The sequence below is a fragment of the Doryrhamphus excisus genome, linkage group LG8, assembly GCF_037039965.1.
Source record: "Doryrhamphus excisus strain RoL-2023G ecotype Guam linkage group LG8, RoL_Dexc_Guam_v1.1, whole genome shotgun sequence".
Classification (NCBI taxonomy): Eukaryota; Metazoa; Chordata; class Actinopteri; order Syngnathiformes; family Syngnathidae; genus Doryrhamphus; species Doryrhamphus excisus.
In genome coordinates, this window is record NC_136364.1 from 11358857 (window position 1) to 11386608 (window position 27752).

The following is a 27752-nucleotide window of genomic DNA, read 5'->3' on the forward strand; positions in this document are numbered from 1 at the left end:
ATTTTGGTCAAGTGCCGGGGTTTATCTGCAAGCTTTTAACCCCGGAATGAGCTTGGGCACAGCTTGAGATCTGAAGCCTCCTTTTAGTCCGCCCATGCTCTGAACTTGTTGATGATCCGATGAGCAAATCAGCAAGAGCTTTGTCAGAGATAATAATGGTCAGTATTGATGGATTGTCAGAGTGGTTTTAATTTTTTTACAATAGGTTTATTATTATTTAGCTTTTAAAATGCTTGTTGCTGGTCCAGTCCTTGTGGCTAGTTGCCAGTCCCGCCTTTTGCTTGTTAGTCAGCTGGGATAGGCTCTAGCATACCCCCTGTGACTCTAATGACTATAAGCAAATAAGATGAAGTATTTGTAGGCGGCACGGCGGTTGAGTGGTTAGTGCGCAGACCTCACAGCTAGGAGACCAGGGTTCAATTCCACCCTTGGAATGTTTGCATGTTCTCCCCGTGCATACGTGGGTTTTCCCCGGGTACTCCGGTTTCCTCCCACATTCCAAAAACATGCTAGGTTAATTGGCCACTCCAAATTGTCCATAGGTATGAATGTGAGTGTGAATGGTTGTTTGTCTATATGTGCCCTGTGATTGGCTGGCGACCAGTCCAGGGTGTACCCCGCCTCCTGCCCGAAGACAGCTGGGATAGGCTCCAGCACCCCTGTGACCCTCGTGAGGAAAAAGCGGTAGAAGATGAATACCTCGCCTATCATGAATGCCTTACCTCTAATGGATGCTTGGTGTTCTCTGTAGGCCAGTCACTTTAAGAGTAAGTTAAAGTAAGATTATTTTTTTTAATTGCGTCTCTGACATTGTAATAATAACATACAATATGATACAATGCTATATATAGCAATTTCCTGCAGTGCCTTTTTTGCTGATGCAATTTACACCGCGAGAGTGTTTGGAATTTCTGGACCACATGTGGATCATGAAGCGCACCCACAAAGGGCATCCCACATGGTTACTATGGTTATCGTTATTGATTTGATTAGGGCAAACCTGCGACTGCTTACACTCTGAGGCTATCTTTTTTAATTTACGGTATTAGCATTTTTTTTTCCTCTTTGTGTGGCTTTAGCTCGTTTCCCTCGGCAACCGCAGTGGCTGCCTGGTGGCGAGTGCAGGGCCGACACAGGAAGTCTTATCAATAATGGAGAGCGGTGGCGCTGAGGGTGTGAGGTGGGGGTGGGTTGGCGGGGTGTAGCTGTTATTTTAAAAAATGATACTCCCTAGAGTGCGAGCATATGAGCAAGGTAAGAATTAATAGCTAAAAAGCTGCCACTGTTTTTGTAATATATGCATTTAGTTAGCATTAGTTGAAAATCATAGTTGAAAATCATATGACAGGGGACTTGAGTGAATCGAGTACCCAATTCACTTCAGTGAGTGACTCCTAAGAACTAATAAATGAAATATCTTTGTAGATGGAGCCTAGGAAACCTATTTTACATTCTAAATACAGTTTTTACAATTAGTTAGAGCCCTGTAGACATCACATAACACCCCTATAGTCATTTTACACTTCTGTTATTCTTGTTTACACCACATTCTTCTGTAATGCACAGGCTACGGGATCTTTGCAGGGACATAAGAGCTGCTTTAAACGTAGCATGCTCCCAAGCAAGCTCCGTGGCTGTGCTGGATGCTTTTTCATATCCCAGATCGCCCCTCTCTCTAACTCCCCCTCAGTAACCATTTCATCACAAATGAGCCAACACGCAGCGCAGACTTTGTGGAAACAGAGAAAGTGACCCATTAGACCAGGGGTGGGCAAACTAGAGCCCGGGGGCCACATGCGGCCCACCAAGCGTTTGAATCCAGGCGGCCAGTTGCTTTTAAGTATTCAACTTTTAACATACAAGTTGGCAACATGACTTTCGAGTCGGATGTCTTATTCAGTAAAAAAAAAAAAAAAAAAAAGCAACAAAACTGTAAAATGTCTCCCTACTGTGTGTGATTGTGTGTGATTGTGTGTGTGTGTGTGTGTCTAGTATGGAGGGTGGGAGGGGCTTTCTTTGTAATTGTTTTCTTTTTAATTGTGTTAATTGTTTTTAATTCTGTAAAGCACTTTGTGTTGCATGTCCTTGCAGGAAAAGTGCTCTACAAATAAAATTGATTTGATTTGATTTGTAAAATTCAAATTCATAGTTATTGTCTGATGTTTAAAGTGCTCCTTAAAAAAGGGACATGAAATTAATTAACTAATTAACTAACAAACTAATAATTAATAACAACAAAAAACAATGACGACCAGTCCAGGGTGTACCCCGCCTCTAGCCCGAATTAACTGGGATAGGCTCCAGCATACTTCGATACAGGATAAGCGGTATAGAAAACGGATGGATAAAAACAACCATTAATTTCTATATACCATGAAAGATTTTGTAGATGAAGAGCAGGAATGCTGGTGAAAATCAAGCAAGATGATGATGTTAAATGTAACTTGTCAGGAACAAATGACGTGTCCCACAAGGTGGCGTATGTGGTGAATGATGCGCATGGTGGCCTCTGATTCGCAGTCCAGTCCGGCCCATTTAAAGGCAGTGAGAGGCGTTCATTTGATCGGTTAAGATTACACTCGGCTGTGTTGAACCTTTCCTACTCCCTCTTTTATACTTGCGCCGAGGGGAGGCGTGGGTGCGCTGTGGGTGCGCCGGACTGCTCACGAAAATTGCAAAGTGCGCTGACACCCCGTTGGGTGAGGTAAATAACATGAGGATAAGCGGTAGAAAATGAATGAATGAATAATAATTTATATAATAATTTAATCATTTATTTTTATTAATAATAGTATAGTTTATTATTTAATAAATAACATGAGGATAAGCGGTAGAAAATGAATGAATGAACAATAATTATTTATTAATTCACTTTTCAAAAATGCAAAAGAGTGAGGGAGTGGTGTTCAAACCGCGATGTAGCGAGCGACAACCGTACATTGTGGTATCAAAATGTTAAACACAGGAAGTGATGCGGCACCGTTAAGGGGTGGGATTAAAAACAATCTCTGCCTTTTCCAATGCATTGTACAAGCGGAAATGTATTTGTAGTTGGTAAATTTCGCTCATCACATTGGAAATAAAGTGACTATGAAACTGCAAAGATGTCCCCCCCGCCCCTCTCATTTGCTCCATTATTCCTCCTGACACAAATTCCAAGCCACCGAGAATGACCCAGTGGCTTCATTCCCGTTCTTCAATGCTCCTCATTGTGTCAGGAAGAGGAGGCCCATTCTTACCCACTGCGCTCTGTCCTTTCTCCCCCCAGCACGACAAACTCCCTCTCCCTCGGGATTTTGATGTCGCCTTTTGGCTGGGCTTTCACGACGTTTGACCACCGTCGAGCGAGCACGTCTTCGCTCTCCAGGCGGCACCAATTAAGGTGGGCTTGAGCCGGGCACAGTTGTGACAGAACTGAGGCGTCGGCGAGGCAAAGAGGAAAGTAAAGACAGCGTAGCGAAGAAGAGGAGAAGAGGCCTGTGGATGCTTGTGAGTATTTCTGTGTTCACAGCGTAGTATGCTGGCCGGCTTTGTCCATCCTTGTAGGTATAAAATATGCTTTTTCTGCCATATCGATTTGCACTGCATACTGGAGTCACATTTATTTATGGATGTGTTTTGGTTTTTTTTTTCCCACCTACATTGACTCTTATTGCTTGGGAGAGTTGGATCAGTTTTAGAACATTTCAAGAAACTTTCTGGGAACTTTCTCTGGGATGGTAATATTTCCAGTTGATATACTGTGTATATACTATATACAGTGCATCCGGAAAGTATTCACAGCGCTTCACTTTTTCTACATTTTGTCATGTTACAGCCTCATTCCAAACTGAATTAAATTAATCTCTTACCTCAAAATTCTACACAAAATACTCCATTATGACAATGTGAAAAAAGGGTTTTTTTGACATGTTTTGAATTTATTAAAAATAGAAAACAAAAAAATCACATTTACATAAGTATTCACAGCCTTTGCCATGAAGCTCAAAATTGAGCTCAGGTGCATCTTTTTTCCTCTGATCATCCTTGAGATCTTTCTACAGCTTAATTGGAGTCCACCTGCAGTAAATTCAGTTGATTGGACATGATTTGGAAATATAATAACTGTCTATATAAGGTCCCACAGTTGACTGTGCATGTCAGAGCACAAACACCAAGCATGAAGTCAAAAGAACTGTCTGTAGACCTGCGAGACAGGATTGTCTTGAGGCACAAATCTGGGGAAGGATACAGAATAAAATCTGCTGCTTTGAAGGTCCCAATGAGCACAGTGGCCTCCATTATTCGTAAATGGAAGACGTTTGGAACCACCAGGACTCTTCCTAGAGCTGGCCGGCCTTCTAAACTGAGCGATCGGGGAAGAAGGGCCTTAGTCAGGGAGGTGACCAAGGCCCCGATGGTCACTCTGTCAGAGCTCCAGCGTTCCTCTGTGGAGAGAGGAGAGCCTTCCAGAAGGACAACCATCTCTGCAGCAATCCACCAATCAGGCCTGTATGGTAGAGTGGCCAGACGAAAGCCATCAGACCAGAGAATTTTGTTTCTCATGGTCTGAGAGTCATTCAGGTGCTTTTTGGCAAATTCCAGACGGGCTGCCATGTTCCTTTTACTAAGGAGTGGCTGTAACATGACAAAATGTAGAAAAAGTGAAGCGCTGTGAATACTTTCCGGTTGCACTGTATATCTAAATGAATGGAAAGGAAATAATAATTATTTATTATCAACATGCAAACCATTGCCGCGGTTAGCACGCAGACCTCACAGCTAGGACACCAGGGTTCAATTCCAGCCTCGGCCATCTCTGTGTGGAGTTTGCATGTTCTCGCCATGCATGCGTGGGTTTTCTCCGGGTACTGCGATTTCCTCCCCATTCCAAAAACATGCTAGGTTAATTGGCGACTCCAAATTGTCCATAGGTATGAATGTGAGTGTGAATGGTTGTTTGTCTATATGTGCCCTGTGATTGGCTGGCCACCAGTCCAGGGTGTACCCCGCCTCTCGCCCGAAGACAGCTGGGATAGGCTCCAGCACCCCCGCGACCCTCGTGAGGAAAAAGCGGAAGAAAATGAATGAATGAATGAAAGCAATTTACTTAGCAGTTTATCACATGTTACACTTGCACGGTTTGACATGGCTGAAAAGGAGTAAGAAGAAACCATTAAATTCATTTTCTATGCCGCTTATCCTCACTAGGGTCACAGGGGTATGCTGGAGCCGAAAGTAGGAAGAAACATAGCTTATTTAATGACATGAAGCTACAGTATACACTACCGCTCAAAAGTTTGGGATCACTTGCAAATGTCTTTGTTTTCCAAAGGAAAACACATTTTTATGCATTTCACAAACAATTTTTTTCAATTTCACAAACATTTGTATCCATTTCACAAACAATTAAAATGAATCAAATGATTTTCAAAAAAGGATCTAATTTTTTTCATAGACTCCTACTATCAACAACTGTCAGTCCTCTGCATCAATCTCCTGGTATGGCTGCTAATCCAAGTTCATCATTTTATAAGGCTAATAGATGATTAGAAAAGCCATCTAAAAATGGTGTGAATGGTTGTTTGTCTATATGTGCCCTGTGATTGGCTGGCGACCAGTCCAGAGCATATGCTGCCTCACGCCCGAAGACAGCTGGGATAGGCTCCAGCATATCTGCGACTCTCATCAGGATAAGCGGCATAGAAAACGGATTGGATGGATTATAGGAAATTATATACATATATAATGTATATTTTTATTTTATTAATATTAGTCGACCAATTAGAAAATACATAGGAAGTAAGTAAAGAAATCATAGGAAATAAATAGAATAGTAAATCAAATCAAATGAGTAGATACATTTTTCCTCAATGTAATTTTCCAAACATTACAACTTTATTTTGTTTTGTTTTTCATAATATAACAACATTTCAACTCTACACTAATAAAATAAAATTTTCCTACATTTATTCCCTTAAAATTGTGACTTTTTTTCATTCATTCATTCATTCATTCATTTTCTACCTCTTTTTCCTCATGAGCCTATCCCAGCTGTCTTCGGGCGAGAGGCGGGGTACACCCTGGACTGGTGGCCAGCCAATCACAGGGCACATATAGACAAACAACCATTCACACTCACATTCATACCTATGGACAATTTGGAGTCTCCAATTAACCTAGCATGTTTTTGGAATGTGGGAGGAAACCGGAGTACCCGGAGAAAACCCACACATGCACAGGGAGAACATGCAAACTCCACACAGAGATGGCCGAGGGTGGAATTGAACCCTGGTCTCCTAGCTGTGAGGTCTGCGCGCTAACCACTAGACCGCCGTGCCGCCCCCTTTTTTATTAGAATTCAATTTTTTTTCAGATTTTTTTTTTTTTTACTGATATTTTTACAAGTACTGTGGGCCAGGGAAGCAAACAGTGATGGCTGTGATGAGTCGATGGTGACATCAGATGGTTACAGTGATGGTTATATCAGCCTACTTCTTCTTCTTGTATTCGTCCTTGTACTTACATCAACTATACATCAACTGCTGGCGTTTCTTGAAATGGCTTGTATTCATACATTGTTTGACTTCTTTGTTCAGTCCATTCCATACTTTCATTCCCTATATAGATAATATAAAGGTGTTTTGTATTTCTCCTTTCTGAAGAATTGTTATACAGTACATTGTTTACTTGAAGGGTGTTTGGGGTTTTTTTTATGCGTAATTGTAGCGGCAGTTGTGACTCAGTGAATAGAGGGTTGTTTGTGTTTATTAATAACGGCATTGTGGATATTGCTAACTGTCCTTTTTTCTAGCTAAGTGAGCAAATGAAGTGTGCTTTTGTAGTTGCTTTCTCATATCTCCGCATAATAACTCAGACATGGTAATATCAGAGCGGATGTAGTGATTGTCAGATTGTCACAGATTATTGTTTTGTATGAAAATGTGATTTCATGCATCCGTGTATTTGTATATGTGTCGTTTCTATTGTTGCTAAACATTATTTTCTTTTTGCTCCTTGTTCCTTTCCAACCTTAAAAAGGTGTCATGCTGGATGACAACAATTCTGCAAAGATGATTGTACCAAATTTTTTACATAGTGCTGTAGGAGACTCATTGCAAGTTATCACAAATGCTTGATTGCAGGTGTTGCTGCTAAGGGTGGCCCGACCAGTTATTAGGTTTAGGGAGCAGGGCCATGTAGCTTTGGATTTTTTTATGAATAATAATAATAATAGATATAATAAATACATCCACTCTCGGCCATCTCTGTGTGGAGTTTGCATGTTCTCCCCGTGCATGCGTGGGTTTTCTCCGGGTACTCCGGTTTCCTCCCACATTCCAAAAACATGCTAGGTTAATTGGCCACTCCAAATTGTCCATAGGTATGAATGTGAGTGTGAATGGTTGTTTGTCTACATGTGCCCTGTGATTGGCTGGCGAATGCAATCAGTCCAGGGTGTTCCCCACCTCTCGCCCGAAGACAGCTAGGATAGGCTCCAGCACCCCCGCGACCCTTGTGAGAAAAAAAGCGGTAGAAAATGAATGAATGAATAATAAATATAATAAATACATTTGTTTGATGATTTGAAATATTTACATGTGACAAACAAAAAAAATATGAAATCAGGAAGGGGGCAATCATGTTTGCACACAGATCTGTTGGACTTACATAAGAAGCCACCATGCTCTGCAGTGGTGCGAGATAACAGAGCTCGGCACCGTACCTTAAATTCATTTTCCATGCATTATATTATGCAAATGGAGAGCTCAAGAGATATTGGGGTGAGGTGAGGGTGGTGGAGGGGGGTCAGCTGGGGATTACTTTTCTCCAAAGAAGCTTGAGTCATACTGTATAACAAATAGCAGACTGATTCAGATTAGTTTGAGCTTCCCAGGACGTTCAAGATTGATATTAATGAATTTAAGGCAAAGAACATGAGTCATTCTGAATGATTTGCCAGAAGATGATGTATTTGACAGTGTTCTACCTATTAATCACTGATCGCTTACTACAAACTGGAGCCTACTCAGAAAAATATATGGTGATCCCTCGTTTATAGGAAATCATTTGTTCCAGACCCGACCGTGATAAATGAATTTCTGGGAAGTTCGGAAGTAAGGTTCCTTATTTATTAAAGTGTTTATGACCTACTTCATACGGTTTTTAACATAATGGGAACCCTCTGGTCACAAAACACAGTCACCTTTACACTCTCATTACCCAATATAGTAGACATAATATCAGAAAATAAGACGTAATATAGACTTACACATACACTACTGCTCCAAAGTTTGGGAGGACTTGGAAATGTTTTTGTCCAGTCTGAGATATGGCTTTTTCTTGGCAGTCCTGCTATGAAGTCCAGCATCCTGAAGTCGCCGCTTCACTGTTGATACTGACACTGGTGTTTGATGGCTACTATTTAGTGCAGCTGTGAGGGATCTTTGTCTTAAACTACACACTCTCTTGTACAGTTGTGCAGCATTTTTCTGTCCTTGTTAGACCCAGTTTGTGCTGCTCTCTGAAGGGAGTAGTTAACAGCATGGTAAGAGATTTTAGTTTTGGTTTAGATTTTTAGATGACTTTTCTAATCATCTATTAGCCTTATAAAATGAACTTGGATTAGCAGCCATACCAGGAGATTGATGCAGAGGACTGACAGTTGTTGATAGTAGGCCTCTATGCAAAAATGTACATCCTTCTTTGAAAATCATCTGATTCATTTTAATTGTTTGTGAAATGGATAAAAATGTTTGTGAAAATGAAAGAAATGTTCGTGAAATGCATGAAAATTTGTTTTTCTTTGGAAAACAAAGACATTTGCAAGTGATCCCAAACTTTTGAGCGGTAGTCTATGTGAATAAAGTCATAGATTTATGAGAACAACAAGTTGTGAATGTACTAGAATAAAGTTGTACATTTACAAGAATACAGTTATGAATTAATGAGATAAAAGTCAGAATAATATTTAGAATAAAGTCAGAAATGTACAAGTAAAATTGTGGAAAATTGCAAGAAAAAAAAAATTAATTTCATGAGAATAACGTGGTAGATGCACAAAATTAAAGTCGTACATTTATGTGAATAAAGTCATAGATTCATGAGAACTACAAGTTGTGAATGCACTAGAATAAAGTTGTACATTTACAAAAATAAACTTGAATTCATGAGAAACAGTCAGATTATTAAAAGAATAAAATCAGAAATTAAAAGAAATGTAATTGAAAATTAATGAAAAAAACATTTATGAGAATAACGTAGTAAATGTACAAGATTAAAGTCGTACATTTATGTGAATAAAGTCATAGATTTATGAGAACAACAAATTGTGAATGTACTAGAATAAAGTTGTAAATTTCCAAGACTAAAGTTATGAATTAATGGGGAAAAAGTCAGAATATTATTAGAATAAAAATTAAAAAATAAAATAATGGTGAATTTATGAAAACAATGTAATTACAAGAAAAAAGTCTTAAATGTAGAAGAATAAAGTCATAAATTTAAGTCAAACAAGCACCACACTGGCTTGCCAAAACAACAGGATTTTATTGCAGATTCGATTTATTTTACAACAGGCACAATAATCCCCAACCCGGGCTGTAACCCACACAAACTCAAAACTCAACTCTGAACTACTTCCTCTTCCTCCACTTCCTCTCCGCTCCCCACTCAGCTCCCTGAGCACCGCAACACGTTTACAGCAACACAATCTCGTTTTGTATTACATTGGTTAATACCAGCAGTGTGATGTATGCAGCTTCCGTGCCGGTGGAACACGGCCATGATGCGTTTTATTTACCGTCTCTCTTACCAGAGCAAAGAGCATATGTTATGTCATCATTATCCTCCCCGCCTCACTTTTATATGGCGGGAGTTGAATTAGCGCTTGCTAATCAGTAAAGAAGCTTCCTCTCATCACAGATTTATAGACAGTCATCATTGCATGCCTGGCGTGGGAAACATGAACACTTACACACACAGACACATGCACACTCGCACACACACACATGCAAATGAGACTTGCCTCTTCCTTCTGGCGGTCTCTGTAAAGCTGTCACTCAATTAAGTGGCGCCTGGTAGCATGACTAAAAACACTGCTAGATAAATACATCCGTTCCTTTTCTACGGCGCTTATCTTGTTCAGGGTCGCATGGAAGCTGGAGTCTATCCCAGCTGACTTCAGTTGAACCATTCATTCTCAATAACACCTTCTCTACACAGCAGTACCCAAATGATTCATACCCTGGCCACATTTTGAGTGAAAGGGATGTTTTTAATTGCTATAGTTTATTATATTTCATGGACTTATCTCCTCCATTTAGTACTGTCATTGTGCCTTTTCCAGAAATGGCTTTCTTCCGGTGTCACAGTTCATGCCATCTCTTACTTTTAGGTACTTCTTGTATACTATAAAGGTATTACGGACATACAGTCCGTAAGTAATCCGGAAAGTATTCACAGCGCTTCACTTTTTCTACATTTTGTCATGTTACAGCCTCATTCCAAACTGAATTAAATTAATCTCTTACCTCAAAATTCTACACAAAATACTCCATTATGACAATGTGAAAAAGTTTTTTTTTTTACTTTTTTTGAATTTATTAAAAATAGAAAACAAAAAAATCACATTTACATAAGTATTCACAGCCTTTGCCATGAAGCTCAAAATTGAGCTCAGGTGCATCTTTTTTCCACTGATCATCCTTGAGATCTTTCTACAGCTTAATTGGAGTCCACCTGCAGTAAATTCAGTTGATTGGACATGATTTGGAAATATAATAACTGTCTATATAAGGTCCCACAGTTGACTGTGCATGTCAGAGCACAAACACCAAGCATGAAGTCAAAAGAACTGTCTGTAGACCTGCGAGACAGGATTGTCTTGAGGCACAAATCTGGGGAAGGATACAGAAAAATTTCTGCTGCTTTGAAGGTCCCAATGAGCACAGTGGCCTCCATTATTCGTAAATGGAAGACGTTTGGAACCACCAGGACTCTTCCTAGAGCTGGCCGGCCTTCTAAACTGAGCGATCGGGGAAGAAGGGCCTTAGTTAGGGAGGTGACCAAAGCCCCGATGGTCACTCTGTCAGAGCTCCAGCGTTCCTCTGTGGAGAGAGGAGAGCCTTCCAGAAGGACAACCATCTCTGCAGCAATCCACCAATCAGGCCTGGATGGTAGAGTGGCCAAACAATTTTTCCCATTTCACAAAAAACTCATACATGGTCATTGTAAATTTACAAAAATAAACTCATTAATTTACGAGAAAAAGTCAGAATATTAAAAGAATAAAGTCAGAAATGTACAAGAAAAGTAATCGGAAATTGATGAAAAAAAAGTAGTTAAATATTGAGAATAAAGTGGTAAATGTACAAGATTAAAGTCGTACATTTACACTACCCCTCAAAAGTTTGGGATCACTTGCAAATGTCTTTGTTTTCCAAAGAAAAAACAAGTTTTCATGCATTTCACAAACAATTTTTTCTATTTCACAAAATTTTTTATCCATTTCACAAACAATTAAAATGAATTTTCAAAGAAGGATTTTTGCATAGAGGCCTACTATCAACAACTGCCAGTCCTCTGCATCAATCTCCTGGTATGGCTGCTAATCCAAGTTCATCATTTTATAAGGCTAATAGATGATTAGAAAAGCCATCTAAAAATCTAAACTAAAACTAAAATCTCTTACCATGCTGTTAACTACTCCCTTCAGAGAGCAGCACAAACTGGGTCTAACAAGGACAGAAAAACGATGCGGCTTCAGGATGCTGGACTTCATAGCAGGACTGCCAAGAAAAAGCCATATCTCAGACTGGACAAAAACATTTCCAAGTCATCTCAAACTTTTGAGCGGTAGTGTATATCACCAATACAATTTGTATAAGTTGTTGTTTTATGTTATAGTAGATACTACCTGCATATTTACATGCAGTAAAAGCATGCTTATGCTACTTCGGCCACTTTTTAGTTAGCATAGTTAAATAGCAGTTAAACCTATAACCATCAATTGGAGGCAAACACAAAGAGATGCAGGCAATGCTGTTTATCTGCTTGTCTTTATCACCATTGCAGCATTCTAATCTCCCAAATAGGGAGCTATGCAGATTGGGGCATTGTATGTTTAGAATAGATTGCATGTCGTATATCCTGACCTTAGGCTGCACATCATATTAAGAATAGGCTGTGATTTTCTACATCCCACCGCCAGGCATTATTATTCACAGTAAGAGCATTTTCCCCTTCTGTTCCAGCGTCTCTCGCTCGGCCTGGCTGATAATAAACATGCCCGGGACTGAGGTTTTTCTACAAGAAGTCTTTACATAAATTATTAAGCAAGACTGCACATTTGCTGCCTACCCCCCCCCCCCCCCCCCAAAAAAAAGAAGCGCCCATTGTAATTTCTCCTTACGCCTGCAAAGTAGGACGATCATCAATCGACACTGATGCAGGGTTGTGCTTTTAATGCATAAAAAAAACACTTGCTCTTCTCTTGTAAGCTCTTTTTTCATGAATGAACCACAGGCGCTATTGTGTTATTTCAATTCCACAGCATTAGCTGTGGAATCGCTCGTATTACACGTGGAATTACACGCGAGGGGTTCAATTATTGCATGTGATGCACACTCACCACCACGGCATTAGGCATCTAATGAGCGCCAGCACAAAGCTGTATCCAATATCATTATCACCGAGCGATAACCACATGGTCATTTATTACCACGATACAGCAGCAACAGAACTACAGCTATAAAGATTCATTGATTATTCAAATTAATCAACAAATACGTTGCAAATCAGTTAATTATTTTTTTAATATCCTCTTGTTTCAGCATCTCAAACGCGATTTAAAAAAAAATTCCCTCTGTCGTACATGAAAGCAGACCTATTTTCGGATATGTTTCGGACCGAACCACTCACTGTTTGTGCTTGATTCATATTGATTCGGTTCATTTTGGACCTAACAGTTTATACGATTAATTGATGAAGAAAATAATCATTAGTTGCAGGCCGAAACAAAACCAACTGGCCAGAAGAGCTGTGCATTGGGCCCCAAGATCCATGGGGGGGGGGGGCATTTTGTGCAAGTGATCTGCCACCATTAACACCTGGTAATGTAATGGTACAGCTGCTGCCTTTTAAAGCAGAAGGCGCAGATTCAGTCCCAGCAATGCACATTTTTTTGTTTCGCAGTGTTTGTTTCGCTAATGGTTAGCGAAATCCAACTGCTGACACCCCCCCCCCAAAAAAAAAGCAAAACAAAAAAGTTTTGCCCGATAATCATGTCATATTTGCATATTTCTCTTTTCTGTGCTCCTCTGACTGGTGCGATACACTCGCGACAGGCGAGTTACACTCGGGCATCATTGCTAAACAGCCGCCTGACAACAAGACTGACTCCGACAATGATGAGAGGGAACCCGGCATGTTCGATTAACATACAGAAGATGAGGACTTTAATTAAAACATACAGGGATTGTATTCCTTCCATTGCTTTTATTTTGTAGCTTTAGCATTTGCGTTATGATACTACTTAGCATTTTGCTTGTAAACCAATGTTATTGAATCAAGTTGTCGACATGCATTCTGCTCTGTGTTGTTTTTTCTTGAGTTATTTCGGATATTTTCTGTTATGTTTTATTTGAATAATTATGCTGCACAGTAGCATAATTAGTCTTTTTCAGCCAGCCGCTGCAGTTAAAGGCTGAGGGACGCCATATGCTCTGAGGAGTTCTTAATGTTGGCTTCAAGCTTCCAAGTTTGTGGCCTTAGATTCTGTATTCTTATGTCCAGAGACAAAGTAAAAAGCATTGTGTCCTGACGCAACTGTTTGCAATCGCATTGTTATCGTGAGAAACGTTTCCCCAGCCCCCCGCTGAATTATTCAGTGCACAACAACCTGTTTTCTGTTTTGTTTTTTTTCTTGTAAGCCAAACCCACTGAGAAACTGCACGGCACAGTTACCATAATAAACACACACCGCACACAAGATGGAAGCACATAATACAAAGTTGAGCATTTGAATAATAAAACCAACATGACCCAAATAAATGGTTTTGGGGAATTGATTGCACATTATTATTAACTAGCAATCTAAGGCTTACAAATGAAAATATCATTATGCGCTGTAAAAGGGATTAAAAACAACTGTGAAGCTCATAATAGAGTAAACATTACTGTAAGATTACTGCTAGATGAATGCCAGTGACCTTTCCAAATGTGTGTGTGTGTGTGTTGTCGTCCATCCATCTAGAAATCATTGCGCTGCATGAAAGGTCAAAGGGCCAGAGGGTCCAGTGAAACTTCAGAGACACATTTGTCAAAGTCAAAGATTTTGACGTGTCATCTATAAACCGCAGATGGCAGATGGGGGTCCTAATTTTTTCACATTTTTCTTCGTACATGCTAACACTAGCATGAAACATGCACACTTATTGTGTTGTTGACACTATTATTTCGGACATATGGAGCAGATTGGCTTAAAATTTCGCTAACTCAAGGGTATTTATCTGAATCATCGCACAATTATGGCTTTTTCTTGGCAGTCCTGCTATGAAGTCCAGCATCCTGAAGTCGCCGCTTCACTGTTGATACTGACACTGGTGTTTGATGGCTACTATTTAGTGCAGCTGTGAGGCATCTTTGTCTTAAACTACACACTCTCTTGCACAGTTGTGCAGCGTTTTTCTGTCCTTGTTAGACCCAGTTTGTGCTGCTCTCTCAAGGGAGTAGTTAACAGCATGGTAAGAGATTTTAGTTTTAGTTTAGATTTTTAGATGGCTTTTCTAATCATCTATTAGCCTTATAAAATGATGAACTTGGATTAGCAGCCATACCAGGAGATTGATGCAGAGGACTGACAGTTGTTGATAGTAGGCCTCTATGCAAAAATGGAGATCCTTCTTTGAAAATCATTTGATTCATTGTAATTGTTTGTGAAATGGATAAAATTGTTTGTGAAATGCATAAACATCTGTTTTTCTTTGGAAAACAAAGAAATTTGCAAACTTTTGAGCGGTAGTGTATGTATATTGGTGATCACCAATACCAATGCTGATACTTTGGCAAGGCAATGATTCACAAATTAATCAATATATTAGTGATATCAATATATATATTTTGAATAATTAATCAGTTATGCATGTATAAAAAATACACTTGAAGATATACTTAACCATCGAGATATAGACATATTTAAGCATATTTAAGATTGATGCAGAGGACTGACAGTTGTTGATAGTAGGCCTCTATGCAAAAATGTACATCCTTCTTTGAAAATTCATTTTAATTGTTTGTGAAATGGTTAAAAATGTTTGTGAAATGGAAAAAATTGTTTGTGAAATGCATGAAAATGTGTTTTTCTTTGGAAAACCAAGATATTTATAAGTGATCCCAAACTTTTCAGCAGTAGTGTAAATGTACAACTTTAATCTTGTACATTTACCACTTTATTCTCAATATTGAACTACTTTTTCTTTCATCAATTTCCAAATACTTTTCTTGTACATTTCTGACTTTATTTTTTTAATATTCTGACTTTTTCTCATAAATTAATGAGTTTATTTTTTGTAAATTTACAATTACTGTGTATGACTTTTTTTCCTAAATGTTGAACTATTCTTGTAAATGTACAATTTTATTCTTGTAATTTTACAACTGTATTCTCAAAATCTCTTTTTTTCCCAATGTGGCCCAAATATATGAGGGCCTAATATGTAATATGTGAGAGATTATTACATCATTATTTTATACATTACATTTTTTAAAATAATTTTCCAAGATTGCAGTCAAAATTCATCAGTAAGGCTTTTCTTTTCAGGAGGAGGATGTTGCAGGACCATCCCTCTTACTTTGTCACCATTCAAACCTCCCGCCCTCCCCGTGCTCTTTGCAGCAGCATGGCCTAATTGCAGCCATTTCCACATGTTACATGGCAGACCCGAGGGGCCTTGTTATATTGTAGATATTGGGTGGACCATCCGCCACACTCGTACCGGGGTCCTGTGGCGCAGTGCAGTGATGGATACAGTAGGTTTGCTTCAGCCTATACGGGCTATTGATCACACTTACAGTCCACCAGTAATGTGTGTGTGTGTGTGTGTGTGTGTGCATCACCACAGAGAGAAGACTAGCAGAAATAACACACTACAGTACATGATAGAGAAAAATGAGACTATGTGAGCTGGCTGCAAAGTTGGCGCCAACGCAAACACAACAAATGGGAAGGTGTCCCCGTTTGCTGGAAACTTCACTAAGTACCAAAGGATCTTTTTCATTTTTAGTCTTGCTTGTTGCCTGGCAACCTATCTATGACATTTTCTTTTCAGAATAAAATCGATGTTATTTTATTATCAGTGTAGCGAAATTGATAAGCCCTTCAGGGAACACGGCGGGAATAGTGATGCATTCGGGACCACTGGGAAGTAAGGAACATAATAACGTAATGAAATTACAACGTTTCAGTCATACATTACTAATCTTTCCACTGCAATCTTGTATTGTCTCTCGTTTTCTTCATATTTGTCTCGTATTATTATAACTTTATTGTTGTACATTAATTATTTTCAATATTAGGACTTAAATTTCAGTTGTTTCTGGAAATGTGACTTTTTGGCCTGATAAAATGAGTATACAGTTTTATAAGCCACAGCGAGCCATTATGTGCCAATCACATAATCTTTGGTGCGAACTGGCACCAACTGGCACCACCGGCTCAGTGGACTCCTAGCATCATTGGCGCAACTCTGCTCACGCCATTGCATTCCAGTGGATTCCAATAGGCGGATTGTTTGTGACATTTGGTTGCACTTGGTGGACACTTGCCGCCGATTGCTTGATGCAAGATTTTAAACATTTTGAAATTTTCTTGCCGCCAAATTCAATTTTTGCCGCCGTTACGGGCCAACACAAGCCAGTTGGGAGGCAGTTTGAGCCACTGCATGCCACTAGGCACCTTATTGGTGATACTAGGCGACACAGCAAATTGCATTGGTTTCAACTGGCACAAACTGGGTCTGGCCCAGTGGATTCTTAGTGGCCTACATGCGAACCACTGCCCATGTTACATATGTCTTTATTCTGGTAAATATATATTTTTGTACTATATACACTATTGGTCAAAAGTTTGGGATCCAAAGAAAAACACATTTTCACAAAAAAAAATTCCATTTCACAAACATTTTTATCCATTTCACACACAATTAATTTTCAAAGAAGGATCTCCATTTTTGCATAGAGGCCTATTATCAACAACTGTCAGTCCTCTGCATCAATCTCCTGGTATGGCTGCTAATCCAAGTTCATCATTTTATAAGGCTAATAGATGATTAGAAAAGCCATCTAAAAATCTAAACTAAAACTAAAATCTCTTACCATGCTGTTAACTACTCCCTTCAGAGAGCAGCACAAACTGGGTCTAACAAGGACAGAAAAACGCTGCACAACTGTGCAAGAGAGTGTGTAGTTTAAGACAAAGATGCCTCACAGCTGCACTAAATAGTAGCCATCAAACACCAGTGTCAGTATCAACAGTGAAGCGACTTCAGGATGCTGGACTTCATAGCAGGACTGCCAAGAAAAAGTCATATCTCAGACTGGACAAAAACATTTCCAAGTCATCCCAAACTTTTGATCAGTAGTGTACTCTGGTCTGTGTGGGTTTTCAGTCTAAATAAATGATTCTAAATGGTCCACATCGTAGGTGTTAATGTGAGTGGGAATGGTTTTGTGTCTATGGTATATGTGCTCTGTGATTTGCTCGCAAACACTCACCTGAAGTATTGGTTAGGCTCCAGCTCACCCGTAACCCGTAATAAGGACAATCGCTATAAAGAAAAATGGATGGCTGGATGTAGTTGATAGCTGAGATAATGACATACTGTCTTGTACATTGTCCATTACGCAACGCCAGGCAGGCAGTATACATTGGAATGAGTCAAAGAGTTTTGAAGAGTACCGGCAGTACTTGAGTAAACACAGTAGAAGCAAGCTTACAGACCTTTTTCTTCCCTGTCATAAAACCAATGCATATTTTCCCAGGGTCGCTTTGCAATGAAATGACACCTGTCGTGAGTATTTGTGCAGCGAGAGCTCTTTATTTTTCGAAGAGACCAATTTAAGTAAAAAAAAAAAAAAAAAGCCTCTTGAAGCTGTATGACAGCTGCGACAAAGTGCCACAGCACGACACCGCTGACTTGTGTTTGATAGCAGCGTGTTGGAATAAGAATGCTGTGTTTGGGGCATTTTTTGCGGAGCTGCTTATGGACGCTGTGGCATGATGCCAGTCCGACCGTACTGGCAATAATCGTAAATGATGAGGAAGCGAGTCGCAAATGACAAAAGGCTCACTTTGAAATGTCAAAGATGTCTCGTTGCGATGCACCTTTGCTGACTTGGCGGTTCTCTTACCACGCTGACATTTTAGCAGGCGTCCCCAAATGTCAGCGCTAAGGAATGAAACAGTTTAACATTTTAACAGGAGGCCGCTACTACTACTAATAATAATAATAACGATGTATCCACTAATTATCACTGGATTCAAATGAGTCACAGCTCTTCCAAGTTAATGACAGCGTGCCATAGCAGGACATGACACTTACATGACGTAACACCGGCAGTAATTATGTCATAAAGTAAACACCAGAAAAGGACTAACTGGCAGCTGCAGTAATTGTTCAAGCCCACACACACACACACACACACACACACACACACATGCTGTCACATATCGGCCTCTTTGCATAAGCAGCTACATTTCCTTGACACCCAATTGTTTCACACAGGATGTCTATTTTGTCCTTGTTAGCACGTTGTTAGCAGCCAGGGGTGTAGCACCAAATTCTGGGCGCCCATGCATAAGCTAAAGCCTCCAGTCACTGTTCTCTTCCTGTCTGGGACATGACGGCGCGTCGCTCAGAGCGCCGTGTACAAATGAGTCACTAAGCAATAGCTAACCCTGGAAGCCATTTGCATTTTCATCAAGGTGGGTGTAGGTAGTCCCACGGTCTTAGTTTGACGAAAGCAACCTTATTATGCAACTTTTACAGCAACATTTATTTTTTTTACTGTTATAAACATACAATAATCCACACTGTCCTGCTTTTTCAAAAGAATATTAAATACATTCATTCATTCATTCATTTTCTACCGCTTTTCCTCATGAGGGTCGTGGGGGCGCTGGAGCCTATCCCAGCTGCCCCTCTTGTCCCAGCTGGGCAAGAGGTGGGGTACGCCCTGGACTGGTCGCCAGCCAATCACAGGGCACATATAGACAAACAACCATTCACACTCACATTCATACCTATGGACAATTAACCTAGCATGTTTTTGGAATGTGGGAGGAAACCGGAGTACCCACGCATGCACAGGGAGAACATGCAAACTCCACTCAGAGATGGCCGAGGGTGGAATTGAACCCTGGTCTCCTAGCTGTGAGGTCTGCGCGCTAACCACTCGACCGCCGTGCCTCCTGAATATTAAATATTCATTTATTGACTTTCTACTTCTTATCCTCATGAGGATCGCGGGGGTGCTGGAGCCTATCCCAGCTGTCTTCCGGTGAGAGAAGGGGTACACCCTGGACTGGTGGCCAGCCAATCACAGGGCACATATAGACAAAAGATATCAGTGAACAAGAAAAAAAAAGGGAAAAAAAGGAAACATCTGGGAAAAAAATGGAATTCTAATGAGAAAAAAGTCACAATTTTAAGGGAATACATGTAGGAAAGAGCCTGCACGGCGGACAAGTGGTTAGCGCGCAGACCTCACAGCTAGGAGACCAGGGTTCAATCCCACCCTCGGCCATCTCTGTGTGGAGTTTGCATGTTCTCCCCGTGCATGCGTGGGTTTTCTCCGGGTACTCCTCCCACATTCCAAAAACATGCTAGGTTAATTGGCAACTCCAAATTGTCCATCGGTATGAATGTGAGTGTGAATGGTTGTTTGTCTATATGTGCCCTGTGATTGGCTGGCCACCAGTCCAGGGTGTACCCTGCACAGCTGGGATAGGCCCCAGCACTGCCCACAACCATCGTGAGGATAAGCGATAGAAAATGAATGAATTAGTTGCCGGACTGTTTGACATGTTTTTTGAGAAAATGTTTTTTTTAAAATAACATCAAAGGCAAAAACAAAAATACAGAAAATACAAAAATACAGATGATTGAATGAAAGTTATGCTTGAAATGTTGAGACAACAGAACTGATACTGTGCTGAAACTTGCCTAGTATGTTCTACTGACTGACTAAAGAACGGAAAAAGGTCGAAACAAACTTGTTTTTCCTGATGAAAGACGGGAGTCCATTTTTATGTAGCCATTGAACACAAAATGGTCTATCATGGCCGAGACTGATTGAGTTAAGGACGGCTTCCCTTGTTATTTAACCCCAAGTGACCAACAGAAAAACTTTGACTTCCTGAACAGCGTCGACATCAAAAGCCCCATCAGGATTAATTGGCAATGATCAGATTCATAATTATATTTATTTTCTTTTCCCGAGGGCATATAATTGGAGGACTTGTGACAGTGGGGAGTGTCTTATCACAGAGGTCCATGCTCCCGACCCCCTCATTAGAAGAAATCAGTGGCGATACTGGGGGACGTTACAGAGGAGGGACGAACACAGGAAGCAGCCTTCAATTAGCTAATGAATGTGGCAACCTTTGACCTTGCACCAAAGCCTTATAAGCCTGTGCTCGGTGAAACACATCACAGTCCATCCTCAGCGTGTTTCGGAGATTAATAATGTAAACAGTATCCTGCTCCTTGATTGGATGGTTGAACTGTTTGCGTTCATGAATCATTTCCACAGACTCACTTGAGGTTTTTATGTATCGATTCGCTCCCGTGTTTTTTCCTCTGCTTCATGATTGATGTTGTTTATTATGCCCGTGGCTCACAAAGGATCCTAAGACATGTTTTAATTTATACCGAGCCGCCAAGGAGAGACACTGTGAAGGAGTATTGATGCAAAGCCATTTATTTAACAAAATAGTATATTCACTTTTTGCATTTTCTCATTATTTTGGAATGGCACACAAAAATGGCACCTTTGTTCCTAGTGACCAAAAATATCCCATTGAAAAACAATGAAAAAATGTCATTTTTCTTCACAAACTAACATAATCCTAATGTTGAAATTTCACATTGGACTGCTGGAATTCTATTTAAAATATTTTATATTTTTCCAATTGATGGCGCTATTTTTCCCATTCAAAGCATGCATGAAAAAAGACACATCATTTTGTTTTCCTTGCAAGGATGCCGTGCTACTGAAATAAATGTGCTTACATATACTGGATAATTTAATCTGTATTTTATGATATTTTATTTTATGATAAGTATGTTACGAAAGTAAACTAAAGTAAACTAAAGTAAACTAAAGTAAACTAAAGTAAACTAAAGTAAACTAAAGTAAACTACAATTTAAACTATGACACCTGTAATAGATTTTCTAATTTTATTTTATTTTATTTTATTTCATTTTCAAGGACAAATTTCAAGGATCTCTTAAGGGTTAAAGGGTCTTTGGTTCATCAAAGTAAAATAACTTACCACTGCTTTTGCATCCCACATCCCTCCCCCAAGATGGCATTTGTGATCAGAGCTGAGCAACGACAACTTTATTTGTCTGGTGCCGGTCTCCCTGACTCTGGACGGCCCACCCGAGGGTTCCGTGTCCAGCTCTCAAGTCCAGCATCTTCAAGTGTGCCCTGACTGAGCGAGAGCACCATAAATTAGTCAGAATAAGTTGAGGGCAGACTGCACTCTCCCCCGTGGTTATCGGTAGAGAACAAGCTGCCTGAGGCTTTGGCGCTCTTAAATCTTTTATCATTGCTGAGGCAGCCTGATCCCGGGCATGGACTCGGGCCATCAATCACAGCCAATCCTCACAGCTAATGGCTTATTCAAGATTTCTTGAGTGGAAAAAAATATAGATAGCCTAAATCAAGCTTGAAAAGTTGCAGTAATTGGGCCAAGTGGTCCAGCAAAAAGCGAGTGTTAGATTTCAGACATTTCATTTTTGCATAATCCTATTTCCTTTTTTTTTTACAATTATGAGGAAGAAATACTTTGGCTTAAGGAGTAGCGTATCTTGTGTGCCTCTCGGTCTTCATACAGTACACGCTTTTACCGCGCTGCTAAAAATAGCAGTGGAAGAGATGATCATATTTTGAGGGGCCTGCAGGCAGGTGTGAATTGGACTGATGGAGTACATAACACATAACTAGCATGAGGGCAACCTCTCATTGAACTCCAAGTGAGAATCTATTCTTGGCGGTGCTATTGAAGTTTGAATATGCAGAGATTTTCTTGATGTCATAATTTTGTCCATGAGAAAATCACATTTGAGGAGGACTAGGACCGGACAAAATTCTTTTGATTGACTATATTTTTAATGTTTAATGTTATTATGTTATATTTTATAAAGATTTTATTGACTGTACTTTTTAATTGAGGTTTAACAATTACAAATTGAGTTGTTGTGACTTTCGATATATGAAATATATTTTTATTTGTATGTTGGTTATTTTTATTACAAATGGCATATATATTCATATTTTAATAATATATATAATTGATAGTTATATTGAATATATTAAAAATATTGTGTATATACCATTCTGCTGTATACAACCATTATGTATGCCATTGTTATATATATGTATATATGTATATATATATATATATGTTATTGTCATATCTTGTTTGATTTTTTGTATTAATAAATTGAGCTATTATACATTTAACATATATGTATACATATATTTTTATTTCTTTTTGTATTATAGATTACATTTTTATATGTTATATTACATTTTTGTCCATTTATGTTAGTTTTTTTTTCATTTTATTGTTCATTTTTAAAACATTTTTGTAGTTTTTATTCATTTTTAAACATGCAAATAGTAAGATGGAGCGTGCCTATGCTTCATCTCACCATAAGGAGGTAGAACACCATTATCATCAGTGATGGTGTAGACTAAACTTTTGGATTTTATCCATTGGGAATATCTGAATGAATGAACTTGTTTGTTTTGAACAATATGTTAATCACGGGAGCAGGAATTGGGCAGGGGTGGAATGTCCAGATGGACAGATAAAAAGATATTTGGTTCAGGAACAAAGCGAGGTGCAGTTTATTGTCTGCACAGCAGCTTCGACTTCAGCTGCCGTTGTATTTTTATGAAAAGAGCTGCATTGATGTGTCAGCGGCGTGAGATGTTCGCAGGTTCTTTGTGTTTTCTCACAATGTTTATTGTGAGCAATATGATGTGACTGGCAGCAATTGTATCTGTTCCTTGTTTTAACGCACCTTCTTTTTCATCACATCTTTATTCTCCTGTCACATCCTCGTGTTACTGCATGATGCTCCACTTATTTGACAAGCTGCACTGGAGGCGCCAAGCCTCGCTCTTTTATTAAGGCTCTCCATTCATTGTCCGTACATGGGAAACCACCCTTGTTACTTCAGCTTATTGATCCTTTTTAATGCTTTTAATTTCTATGGACAGGTACAGTGGTATGAAAAAGTTTGGGTACCCCTGGCAAGTTTCAAGACTTTTCATTTTAAATCACTCGTTGGTAGGATCGGCCATTTCAGTTAAATGCCGTATTTTCTGCACTATAAATCGCTCCGGAGTAGAAGTCGCACAAGGCCAAAAATGCATAATTAGGTAGTAAAAACATACATACACAACCGCTCCAAAGTTTGGGATAACTTGGAAATGTTTTTGTCCAGTCTGTCACAATCTAACACCTGTCAGTCTAACACCTGTTAGCAATTTGTTCATTGTATTTAGTTCAGCCGGTGCGTCTTCCTTTGTCGGTTCATTGTCTTGTGTTTGAGTTTGCCATGCTACTGCACCATCCTGCTGCATAGCATTAATAAATATATTTTACCTGCATTTGGGTTCTCATCTCTGCATTCTGGGGTCGAACCACAAAGCTCAAAAGCCGCACCATTTAGTTTTAGTTTAGATTTTTAGATGGCTTTTCTAATCATCTATTAGCCTTATAAAATGGTGAACTTGTATTAGCAGCCGTACATGCGATTAAGTCCCACAAGGCCAAAAATGCATACTTAGGTATAAAAAACATACACAAGTCGCATTGGAGTATAAGTCGTATTTTTTGTGGGTAGTTTATTTTACTAACTACTTGACCAAAACAGACATTACGTCATCTTGGAAGACAAGTTCTAACATTAATAAAAGAATAGAAAACATGCTAGAAATGTGTAAGATATGATAACACAATGTTTATTCAGCTACACGAAAAATGTCCAGTGTTTGTCCAGGTGTCCAGTGTTTATGTAACATAAACAGTTTTTTCATTAGTAAGTCGCTCTGGAGGATAAGTCGCAGGAACAGCCAACCTATGAAAAAAAGTGTGACTTGTAGTCCGGAAAATACGGTATACCATATAGCAGACAAACAACAACAAACAACAAATGGCGCTACTTTTTCCCATTCAAAGCATGCATGAAAAATTACATTCCTTTTTGTTTTTTCTGCAAGGATGCCGTGCTACTGAAATAAATGTATTTCCCAACATATACTGGATAATTTAGCTTCAAAATAGTGTGTGTTTTCTAAAAAAATTATATTTATTAATCTGTTTTATGATAAGTATGTTTTTAAATTAAATTAAATTAAATTAAATTAAATTAAATTAAATTAAATTAAATTAAATTAAATTAAATTAAATTAAATTAAATTAAATTAAATTAAATTAAATTTAAATAAAGTTCAACTATGTCACCTATAAAAAACACACACAATGGTTATTCAGCTACATGAAAAATGTAGCTGAATGTCCACTGTTTATGTAACATAAACAGTTTTTTACATTTTACATTTTACAAACACTTTGTATACATTTTCTATTTTGACCCAATACTGTATCGTGAAACCTAAAGTCAATCTACACTTCTGACTTACTTTTTCTTCATTAAAATGTCACTACTTTTGTTCCAGAAACATTTTCCCTGTATTCCGGTGTCTTTTACAATATCTTTTATTCTACAGATGTGGACAAGAAGTGGCCTGTCAGCATGAAGGCAGAAAAGAAGGAATGATGGAGAACGTCGCCGCTACATAGCTCACCCAACATCCCAGCTGTGCATCACCAGTGATACCATGATCCAGTTCTGACTGTGGGTAAGTGTCACAATTCTGCATAGCATTGACTCGTAATTTATGGACAAAACAAATTCACCCTCTTCTTCTAACCCCGTGCAAAAAAAAAAAAAATTTAAGCGTTGAGGGCTATCAGATGACTTCAGGGTGCAGCAGCTTGAGAAAAATCAAGAAATCACTTCCTTCTAACAGTATAGTGTTAAGACAATATGAATCCAAATAACACTGAAGCCATCTTCCTGTTTATAAGAAGCCACACTCACCACCAGCAGTTTGTCAGAACCTCCTGTCCCGTCCGATTTTCTCATGAGAAGCTTTGCCAAGTGTTAGAAAATGTCCCTGATGGCTCAGTGAGGACATGAAGGTTATCTCTGCCTTGGAGATGAGAAACGACATGGAAAAAAAAAATATGCTGGCCTTTTGCCAAAGAGGTTGCTCAGGAAGAGGACACAACAAGGAGGAAAGGACAAAGAGCATGTCCTCACATTATGATGAAGAGGGTGTCCAAATGTTGTATTGCGGGACAAACTAGTGGGGAGCAGGCACGCCGTGGGCTGATAATAATTAGGCTTATGATAAAAAAAATTACTTTTTAACTGATACGCTACCAGACATTTTTCAAAAGACCATTTTAGAGGATTTTGACTGATCTTTCAAGGCTCATAGATTATTAGGTTCTCGGGCTATATAAACATGGAACATACCAATAGAAAGATTAGACTCTCATCGTTCATCAGGGAAAAAAAGCTTTTTTCTGTTCTTTAGTAATCAGCAGTAGAACATGGGTACGTTTCTGTAACAAAATGTTAATGTGAAAACATACATTTCAAGCATAACTTGGCTGTTTTATGTACATCTAAATAATATTCTATTTCTAAGCAAATAAATATAACACCATCAACTATTTGGAACTGAACCGTCTGTGTGCACGTGTGTGCATTCGTTAAAATTTCCCTTCAATGTGTAACCTTCTGCACACTACACTCCTTTATGCTTTTCCACTCACTGTGGAGCGTTTATGAGCCCCAGCCATGAGAACCGCCGTGTTCAGTTGTCACAAAAGCGAAAAATATTTGTATCAAAGTAAAAGTTATTATTAAGATGTATCTTTTGCCAAAGTCGGGCACTCAAGCCCTGTCCACACGTACACTACCACTCCAAAGTTTGGGATGACTTGGAAATGTTTTTGTCCAGTCAGAGATATGGCTTTTTCTTGGCAGTCCTGCTATGAAGTCCAGCATCCTGAAGTCGCCGCTTCACTGTTGATACTGACACTGGTGTTTGATGGCTACTATTTAGTGCAGCTGTGAGGCATCTTTGTCTTAAACTACACACTCTCTTGCACAGTTGTGCAGCGTTTTTCTGTCCTTGTTAGACCCAGTTTGTGCTGCTCTCTGAAGGGAGTAGTTAACAGCATGGTAAGAGATTTTAGTTTTAGTTTAGATTTTTAGATGGCTTTTCTAATCATTTATTTGAAGCAGAGGACTGACAGTTGTTGATGGTAGGCCTCTATGCAAAAATGTATCGTTCTTTGAAAATTAATTTTAATTGTTTGTGAAATGGATAAAAATGTTTGTAAAATGGGAAAAAAATGTTTGTGAAATGCATGAAAATGTGTTTTTCTTTAGAAAACAAAGAAATTTGCAGGTGATCCCAAACTTTTGAGTAGTAGTGTAGGTGAGTCTCACGTAAAACTACCATATTTTCTGGATTATAAGTCGCTCCAGAGTATAAGTCACACAAGGCCATAAATGCATAATTAGGTAGAAAAAACATACATAAGTCACTGGAGTATAAGTCACATTTTTTGCAGGTAATTTATTTTCCAAACTACTTGACCAAAACAGACATTACGTCTTCTTGGAAGGCAAGTTCTAACAATAAAAGAATAGAGAACAGGCTGAATCGATGTAAGATATGCTAACACAATAGTTATTCAGCTAACAAAAAATAACCATGAACAGAAAAGGTGTCCAGTGTTTATGTCACATAAACATTTTTTTCATTTATAAGTCGCCCTGGAGTATAAGTCGCAGGAACAGCCAACCTATGAAAAAAAGTCAGAATGGTTTTACAGCCTTGTAGTTAGCGCAAACCTGAGTAGATGCACTGCAACCTATCTTGAATGGCTTCCTGGTTTATTCTGTTCACGCAGGTGACCTGCACAAGGTGCCTCGCTTACTTATTGGAAGTAAAAGTTCCACACAAACATAAAAAAACTGCTAATGTGAGGTAGTAACACATTCCATTCTCCTTGTAAAAGTAACTATTCTCTGCCACACTTTCAGGATGAGGAAGCAAAACGAGTGCAGAGGTCTGTCTTTAAATTTTTATGTAGTTTGTTTGAAATGCATTAGCGGACAAAAGCCTCTCTTGTAAAAGGCAATCAAAGGAAAAGCATTAAATGCACAAGTAGACACGAAAAACAATCCTCTATAAAATAAGCACAGTGTTTAACAGAGCTAATAAAGCTGTGGACTATCATTTTGTGCATTGCTACATGTGTAAATACGCTATGTCCCAAACCGAGCAGACTGGTCCCATTGCAAAAAGACATGTTTTGACCCAGACTATTATTATTATTATTATTTTCCATGCAAATAACGGATGGTATGCTCCAACCCTGTCCTGT

General features: G+C 39.0%; 1 protein-coding gene across 4 annotated transcripts in view; it reads left to right on the forward strand.

Moving 5' to 3' along the window:
* Window positions 1-27752, forward strand: part of b3gat1a (beta-1,3-glucuronyltransferase 1 (glucuronosyltransferase P) a) — an 85453-nt gene that overhangs the window by 40793 nt on the left and 16908 nt on the right. For 3 of the 4 annotated variants that reach the window (XM_058079419.2, XM_058079421.2, XM_058079422.2), the window contains exons 2-3: window positions 3269-3489; window positions 25010-25141. The gene's annotated coding sequence lies outside the window, so the exon portion shown is untranslated. The remainder of the gene's footprint in view (window positions 1-3268; window positions 3490-25009; window positions 25142-27752) is intronic. The other variant, XM_058079420.2, reaches the window with a different exon arrangement.